At 34.8% G+C, this 8173-nt stretch overlaps 1 long non-coding RNA gene across 1 annotated transcript; it reads right to left on the reverse strand.

Annotated features, from left to right (window-relative positions):
* Positions 1-1481: 1481 nt before the first annotated feature.
* LOC104105780 (uncharacterized) lies at positions 1482-7845 on the reverse strand. Its single transcript, XR_688439.2, has 2 exons — positions 7411-7845; positions 1482-1762 (listed from the first exon to the last, which is right to left on the reverse strand). It is a non-coding gene; the product is annotated as an uncharacterized lncRNA (long non-coding RNA).
* Between the last annotated feature and the right edge of the window lie 328 nt (positions 7846-8173).

An 8173-nucleotide genomic window follows, 5' to 3' on the forward strand; every position in this document is an offset into this window, starting at 1 on the left:
CGCGTAATACTTTTTATAAATGCGAATTTCTTTCAAACCTTTTTTTGTATGAACAAAAAATCTAACAAGTAAAATTATTATATTCCACTTTTTACCCATTTTTTCATCGGAAAATATGTAGTACTAAATCATATTTTACACTATTCATTTTCTTTTTTGGTTTGTCCAAGAGTTACTCGTTCGCATAACTTTATACTCTTATATATTCTCTTTCTTGCTTTTTTCGGGTTTAAGTCTGATAACTTAGTAGGAGTAATATTATTCGAAAACCCACATAGCTTAAAAATACTATTGATATCATATATCGTGCATTCTTTTTTGTTTTTTCCTGAAGTTTCAAATATTTTGTGTTATTGAAGGAGCAAAAAGATATCTTGAAACCAAGTCATCATTTTTCTTGAATTAAATTCTATTATTATAACTTTCAAGTGTTATTATCATCTCATTTTATTCTTACTTCATAGTTATATATTGTCTTTTATTCATTTATTAGAATTTAAATATGCCAGGAAAAATATGAATCAAGTTGTACAAAACTAAAATAAAAGAGTTAAAAACTATTTTAATATTGTCCAAAATATTTTTAGGAGAGATCGATTATAAAAATTTATTAATAATTTTGTATCTCAAAATATTAGAATATATATATATTAGGGCCTCTTATCAACATTGGCTTTAGGCCACAAATACTGTTAAGCCGCCCCTGAAACAGGTACAAATTAAAATGTACCCCCATTACCCCCTATGTATTATCCTGGCTCCTACCACCAGCAGTTTAGTGCACAAAATATTCTACATTCACGCACGGATCGGGAAATAGTTGTACCTTAGGGAAATTTGATGTAGACAACCTACCGTAACTCAAGAATTAGTGACTGCTTTCACGGGTTCGAACTCGTGACCTATAGATTATACAGAGATAACTTCACCATTGTTATTTATATTATATTAAAAACCATTTACCAATCAAAGCCTTACTGCAACTGGAAGAGTTACTTTCATGTAAGATTACAGATTCAAGTCGTGAAAATAACTTTGTATAAAAACATGCATGCAAAGCACTTTTACATACAATATATTCAATGTGATTCGTCCCTTCTCCAAACCCTACACACGAAAGTCTAAGTAAATCGAGCTGGCCTTTTATTAAATATAAAAGAAAACCCATTCAATGGTCCAGTCTAGTATTTTTAGGTGGGGTGACAAAAGTAGGGCATAGTACCAATGGAATAAAGAACAAAAGAGACTGAATGCCCTTATACGAGACTAATCCCTAAACAAAACCTATTTAGTTCCTTTGTTCCCGCACAATCCATGTGCCTTTGTTTTTCTACTTCCCCCATAAATACTCCCCTTTCTTCCAATTCTTCCTCGCACAACTCAAAAAACAAAATGTCACGACCTAAAAATCCCTCTGAAGAAGTGATGATGACACCTAATATCTAAAACTAGGTAAGCCTAACACATACTAATCACTAATGAAATTTAACTAACTTAACTACAATAAATTAAATAATTTATGTAACAACATAGTCAACCAACCTCAGTTACAAAATTCTAAAACCGATATTACAAGTCACAAGCCTTTCTAAGAGTAACTATAAATAAGAAGTACATCATTGTGCCGGAATAATAGGAAACAATGGAAATAAATTACAACAAAAAGTGACTTCGGGGCCTGCGAACGTTGAACATATATACCTTGAAGTCTCCAGCAGCGCAGACATAAGTCTTCAACCAATTCGATCATAAGTACCTGGATCTGCACAAAAATGTACAGAAGCGTAGCATGAGTACACCACAGCGGTACCCAATAAGTATTAAGCCGAACCTCGGTAGAGTAGTGACGAAGTCAAGTCAAGATACCTACCAGACATGAAACACCCGTGCAGGATATGACATGAAACTAACAAGAAAGAAATATCAATATGAGGCCAAATACAGAAAGATTTCAAATCACAATCAACAATAAAAATAAGGGGAGCACGAAAGGCAATGAGAACATCCAAGTAATTACACAATAACACAGTCGGGGTACAGAAGCAATGTGAATGTGTTCAGGTAAGGGAAACCGATGACAGCTCAGTCAATCAAATCATTCTAAATGCACGGATTTCAATAAGAATTACCCCGAGTATCACATCTTGTAATCTCAGATTTTAAGTCATAACTTCCAAACCTTACACACATGGCACCTTGTGCCCATATTTTTCCAAATCAGTTTCGCACAGCAAAATCCACGTGCTACCATGTATCTTGTACCCGTATTAGATATTACTTTAAAATATTCAGGAGATTTAATATCATACATTAAAGCAAAATAATAACATAGTATAAAATAGTAAATCAATTGAGAAAAATGAGTTTATTTTTGAAATCATTTGGGAGAAGGAAATAATATTTTCAATTAAAATAAAGTATCTGGTAAGTTACTGATTGAATATAGAATTTATTAAATTAAAAAATAATAACACTTCCTTTTCAAGTAAGGTAGAAACATCATATAGGGTAAGGAGATTAACTTGATAAATCGATTAAAGTGAAATATGACGACTATTAAAAATAGTAAAGTACCGAATGAAATGACGAGTGCTAAATTAAGAGTCACATAAGGTAAACATGTTATTAATTCTTTTATTTAAAACCACTATGTTACTAACAACTCAGAAGGATATGAGAAAATGACTCAGCATAGTAAATTTATCTTTAAAATCAATTCAGCAAAATAATAGTGATAGGAAAAAAAAACAAGAAGTGACGGCGAGGCATAAAATCAATGAAAAACAACTCAATCCTCAAAAACTAGTAAAAACCAGTACTACCAAATCCACAGAGTCTCGTACGAAAGAACCAAAGCCAACATAACATAACAAGGAATACAAAACACATAAACTGTTGCGGCACGCAACCCGTCCCACCGTACAACACTATCCACCCTTATCCCACCATATAAATATCAATAATAATAACTAAATATATGTTGCAGCGCGCAACCCAACCCCACCATATAATCAGAGTCAATTTCATAATTCACCCGTATTTTACCATATCAATCCACCCTTATTTTACATGTAGCGGCGCGCAACCCGATCCCACCATATCAATATGAATTCTCCCTTATTCCACCTGTTGCAACGTCCAACCCAATCCATAATAATTTAAATCAACACAAACAATTCAATAACTCAATTTACAGAAATTTCTACAATCAAGGGTATGAGTACACGGCAATAAAGGAATCATGTAAAAATCAAAGGAATACAAAAAACTTACAAAAATGACAAGACAAGTAAGGCACGTGATAACTAAGATGTGCAATCACAACAATTAGTACAGGTAGCAGATAAGCACAGAGTCATAGAAGGAACTCAACAATTAAGAGGTCACGATACAATAAGGAAGGCAACATCTTCAACTAAAGCATAAGAGTGCAAAATATCAAGTAAAGGCACGGGAAGTATATAGATGCTCGAAACCGGTTAATTACCACATATAGGCCGTGTACCCACTCGCCACCTCGCGCACACGACTTTCACATAACACAAATAACACAATTATCTCAAACCTAAGGGGTAGTTTCCCTCACAAAATGTTAGGCAAGATACTTAACTTTACGAAGTTAGGTAGATACTCTAAAATGGCATTCTCGCGTGAAACGACCTCCAGACGGCTCAAATCTAGCCAATATAATTTTATAAAATAATTAAAATCCATAGGAAACAATTCCGAATAATAAGACGTCGACTTTTTAATTTTACACTAAAAAGTCAACTCAAAAATCAACCTCGGGCCCACACCTCGGAATCCGACAAAAAATCACGAAATTCGAACACCCATTTCGATACGAGTCCAACCATACCAAAATTTCTCAAATCCGATCACAACTTAACCTTCAAATCCTCAAATTAAAACCTATGAAGTTTCTACAATTTTTCTCAAATTTTCAACTCAAATCACTAATTAAATGATGAAAATGACAATAAAATCGTGAAATATAGCCAAAACCGAGTTAGAATCACTTACCCCGATGAATTACTTGAAAAACCTACGAAACATTGCCACAAACAGAGTTCTCTAGGTCCAAAAATAAAAAATGAGATGAAACCCTCATTTATATGGTACCACATCTGATCTCCCAAAGTGTTGGCTACATATTTTGTTTTGTGGTCCACACTTCAGAGTTCCGCGGCCGCGATCCAAATTGTGCGGCCTCACTTCAGCAACAAATGCACTATCAGGATTTAGTAAATTAACCATAACATTTGGTACAAATATTAAAATGATGAGTGATTTAACTTTCTGGAAACTAAACTCAAAGAGCTACAACTTTCATGCTTGGATCATCTCCAAATTTCTTATAAATTAAAAGATATAAGCTTCAGAAATCAGACCATCAAACCTGCAGATTTCCCCTGCTGCGGTCCGCACTTTTCCTCTGCGGTTCGCACATTTTCCACTACGGTCCGCACATGAGGCTTTGCCTCTTCACTTCAAAATGTGCCCTCCGTATTTCAACTGCTCCAGAACATCATCAAAGTGTCGAAATGCCCAAACTTGTTCAAAACTCACCCGAAACACACCTAAGATCACCGGGACCCCATCCAAACATACCAACAAGTCCTAAAATATGATATGAACTTACTCAAAGCTTCAAATCACAAACTACAACATCAAGACGACGAATCGCACCTCAAATCAAACCTATTAAAACTATGAACATCCGACTTCCAAAACTAATGCCGATTCATACCAAAACAACTTCGATTGACTTTAAATTTTGCACACAAGACATAAATGACATGACAGACCTATTTCAACTTCCGGAATTAGAATCTGAATCAGATATCAATAAAGTCAACTGTCGGTAAAACTTACGAATATTTCTAACATTCAAATTTCCAATTTTTGCCGAAATGCATCAAGTTAACCTACGGACTCCAAATTCAAATCCTGACGCACGCCTAAGACCAAAATTACCATACGAAACTATTTAAATCATCGAAACAACATTCCTGGGTCGTCTACATAAAAGTCAAACTTCGACCAACTCTTACCGCTTAAGTTTCAAAAAACAAGAATCATTCTTCCAGATTAATCCCAAATCATCCGAAACCCGAACTCCACCGTACACGCAAGTCATAATACATAATACAAAGTTGTTCGAGACCTTAAGCCACTGAACGGGACGCTAATTGCCAAAACGACCAGTCGGGTCATTACATTCTCCCCCACTTAAACATACGTTCATCCTCGAACGTGCCAGGATCATTCCAGAGCCATCAAATCACTGTGTGACCTTACCATACACATACATGGGAGTGATCCCACGTCACCCTAACCCATGGAAGCTTGACCACACGACATAACTGAAGATCATTATTTTGACCTCATCCCATAAACCTTAAAACCAATTTTCCAACGTTCGAAATTTCTTACAACACTCGAACTTCGCATTCACACACTGTATAAGCTAGCACGAGCTGAATCGAGCTGCAACCCCAACCCAGGATGCAATCACATGATGTTCCACACAACTCCGATGCCTGGGCAATAACTTTTTACCGCCATAGCTGCCTAATAACAATCTGGATACCAGTAATACACTTCATATCGAATAAAACCTTATTCCGGAGCTCCACAATGTTGTCCATGATAAAAGAAACATGAAGAAACTCATAACCACCCATGAAATCAACAAGCCAAGAAGCTCTCTCGTCCGTTAAGGGCCATTACCCAATTTTGAGCGTAAATAGCATCATCCCTCCAAACACTCCTCATTTTGATACGATAATGCAACTCCCAAGTCTAGAAATTTCATCTTAGCCAATACAAGCACCCCAACTAATAACTCATCACGGAACCACATGGATTCTCTCCCAACACTGTCCGTACACCCAACCAACAATATCTTAGATAGGCAACAAAAATAGAAAGAAAGCAAGACACGAGGACTCTCTAGAAAATACAATAGATACAACAACAAAAGTACAGTTTCATTAACTCATCCCACAGAGGGAAAACAAAACACCAAATAAACACAAGGAAGGGTATTCTCCATAACATCCATTGTGGCTGTCACACCTCTTTTTTCCCGCAACCCTATTGCGAGGTTGAGTTAGAAGAGTTTTTCCAATTGAAGTGACGTTTTGAAAAGGGATTATTTATTATTTAGAGTCACCACTTGGAATTGAATTTTGGTGTTCCAAGTTACCTTTCATTTGAATCCCTTATCAAAAGGAAGGTTTGACTCATAATTTATGGTCTACGAAAATAGAAGACTGAGTAAGAAATTCTGTTGACCGAGGGAAAGGTGTGAGGCAACCCTCGAGTCCCGTGGTTCTAGCACGGTCGCTTTTATTGACTTATATCAAGCTTAAATCAATTTTTGGCTATTCTTGTATTTTTATTGGTTATGGTTTGTCTATCTATTACCACTTAATTTATTATATTTTATTAATTATTTTAACCTAGATGCAGTATGAACACAAGGTATTTATTTGAAAATGAATGCTAAACCATGGTACGACATATACACATGGTCAAATATAATTATTTTAAATTTTAAGGCATCGAGACACAGGAATGCGCACATGACCCTTTTATTACTTAAGCATATCAATCTAAGGTTCATGTATGAACACATGAGCTAATATTTAAAGTTCTTCTAAAACTTACTAGCATATTTTGGAGTTACTTTGATAGCTATTAATTTACAAGAGATGGGATAACTTATTCGTGTTCATTTATCTTTTAATTAGCCCATAAATATGCTGGAGGTCTTAAATGCAATTATAGTCTGACACCCACCATGGCCCAACATAATCTCCTATATTTTACTACTAACCAATTTATGAAACTAGATTAAAATCTATTGAATGAATAAAATAGATATGAACAGAACAAGTTAGTCACTGAAGGATAGGAGATTAAAATGGATCTAAGGTACGACAAAATGGAAAACCCAATAATTTGTGGAATGAATTCCTTCCTAGCTTAATTTCCCATTAATTACCTCTAGAAGACAAGTTTAATACTAAAAAGAATAATTCATGCAGTAAACAAGAAAAGCAGAAATATTAATACAAGTTGATCAATGAGGTTAATCATATGAACTTTCAAAAAAAAAAAAAGACAACGAACCAATCTTGAAACATATTCGACAGAAGACATATCAAACTAAGCATACTCGGATGTAAACTCAATTATATGCCAACCCAATTATATCAGACTCAAAAATTAAATCGAAACAAAAGTGACCCAAAATATTAATGAGACAATAAATAGAAAGAAAAATGAACCATGGTATAGATGATTGTAAACTAAATTTTAAACCTAGTTTCACGAGCTTTATATAACTAATCAAGCACGTATTTGAAAGCTTCAATAGACAGAGACTATAAAAATTGTTACCTCAACGAAGTAAACTTTCTTCAATATTGATAAGGCAAGACTTGTACAGGAGTATCTTTCAATTAGCAAAAGTTAAACTTATCAAAAGAAGAGGACAAGAACCTTTGTCGCAAAACTTGAACGGCAATCTCGTCTTTTAAACAGAACCGCAAATAACTCGAATCACCTTGACACACCTTATCGAGAGGAGGACTGTGGTGGTTTATGGAGATGGAAAACCGCTTTTAATAGCTGAAAACAGTGGTGAAAAAGGAATGAAGGAGATGGTTAAAGAAGGAGCAAAAGTGACGTTAATGGTATCAAAGAGATGGTTGTTTAGTGCTGATTTTTATTTTCAGATTCCCTTCTTTCTCATTTTCTCTCAATCTCGTTTTTTCCTCTGTTCCCAGTTTTTTCTTCTTCTCTTTTATGTAATGTGTGTGTATTATATGTAGATGTATGGGTGAAGGAAGTTAATGTGTTGGCGTGTGTGCGCGTGAAAGAGTGGGGGACATGGGGATTGGGGCTTGAGTGTGTGCATTGGTGTAGAGTGACGTGAGGGGTGGGGGAAGTTGGGATTGATCAGATTTTTTAAAGTAAAAATCAGATTTCAAACTTTATCACTTTAACGTGATTTTACTTCATTTTTGAATTTTTTTTTTTGTCTTTTATTTTAAAAGTTAATTAAATTATGAAGATAAGAAGAATAACCAACATTTCTTACAATATAGGAAAACTAAATATTTACATGTTCTTTAAATGATACTACGAAAAATATCATAAC

This window comes from Nicotiana tomentosiformis, chromosome 9, assembly GCF_000390325.3.
Source record: "Nicotiana tomentosiformis chromosome 9, ASM39032v3, whole genome shotgun sequence".
NCBI classification, from domain to species: Eukaryota; Viridiplantae; Streptophyta; class Magnoliopsida; order Solanales; family Solanaceae; genus Nicotiana; species Nicotiana tomentosiformis.